Raw genomic sequence first — 1,572 nt, forward strand, 5'->3', positions numbered from 1 at the left:
GTGACTAAGCAGCCTGCTGCCACAGCTCCCTTTCTTGTTGTTGTTTTTTAATATGCTCCAGACTCTGGTCTTTCGCAAGCAGTAGCCACAATGCTCAGCACATGCCAGGCCTTTGCCAGCCCTCCACGTCATTTGTTTCGCTTGGTCCCATGTCCCTTCGCTTGCACTCTTAGGAAATGCTTGCTAGGGAGCTGGGGGAAGGGAGCGAAGGGCCAGATCTCAGCCAGCATCCTCAGCTTGTGCTGCCCACCTCCAAACCGCACCCACGCTCCCGGGGAGCCCCCCTCCAAGCCAAGACAAAGGCACAGCAATGGAGGCAGCATTTCCCTGCCACCAAAGCTTTGGGCCATGCACAGAGAATTGCCTCCACCCCCAGGACTCTCCATCCAGATCTTCCCTTCAGACGACGCAACTGCAGGAGCTACAGAGGCTACGGACAGCACGGGAAACCCACCTGGGCAGGCGTGGACCTCACAGGTCCCCCACCTTTTCTGTGCAAGGAGTAGTGAGAGACCCCTGGGGGTTTGCTACTATTTTTATTTGTAAACAAATGTCCCTGCCTGATGGCATCTCAGGTGATGTCCACCTGGCCCCACAGATGTGAGGATGCATCCACACTAGCCCTGAACTTCAGCCATGTCTGGAAAGCTAATGGCTGCCTAGACGGCACCAACCCAAATGGGCTACCCTTACCCCACCATGTGGGATGGATGCCCCACAGAGGACAAAAGGACAGGGAGCGGGGTTTGGACTCAGTGTCACCCTCACCTCCAGCCACCAAAACTTTGACACTCTATCACCTCAAGCCCTCTCCAGTCCTCCCCCCAGACTAGCTCTTGGAATGGTTTCCAGCCACAGCAGGCCTCCCAAGGAAAGTTTTCCAACACACGAGACAGCATCACATCTGCTGTACCTAAGCAATACTTATTTTCAGCAGAATCATTTCAGATAAAATGCCCTTCCTTGGGGTTTCACGTCTTCTTTAGGGGCCTGGGTAGTCCTGCATGATAGTGCATTCATTCTTGCAAGAACCTAGTCACTTTTAAACTGCTTTTAAGGCCATTGATTTGGCTGATTTACAGGTTACTGACGGTGTTCAGTGTTTGTTCATGGCTCTTCTGGCCTATTGCAGGTGTCCAAGTCATTCTAGACTGACCCCAACTCACCTAACACACCAGAAGTATTCGTATCTCCCCAGCCTCCCTCCATGGCCCACGCAGACAAGTAAGCCCCACCAAGGAACAAGGTCAGGTGAGCTTACCTTCCTTCAGCGGGGACATCATCTCCTTCACTTGCCAGCAAAACCCTCCTATAGCTGTAAGCAACATGCAAAAATTGCCTGCTGTCCTCTCTGCATGCCTGTAGCCTCCTTTGGGCCTGTCCTCCTCCTCCTCCTCCTTTGGTTTTGCCATGCAAGGAAGGAGTCATCAGTGAATGAGCCACTCCGCCATTTTGCTATCATCCAAAAAGCCATTTGTAGGGCATGTAGAGGAGCAGGAAGGTCGAACTTGCAGACGCTAAGAACTGTACCCTTGGCTATGTCATGTAACTGCAAGGTATTTTTTTTTATAT

This window comes from Aptenodytes forsteri, unplaced genomic scaffold (assembly GCF_000699145.1).
Source record: "Aptenodytes forsteri isolate BGI_AS27 unplaced genomic scaffold, ASM69914v1 Scaffold404, whole genome shotgun sequence".
NCBI classification, from domain to species: Eukaryota; Metazoa; Chordata; class Aves; order Sphenisciformes; family Spheniscidae; genus Aptenodytes; species Aptenodytes forsteri.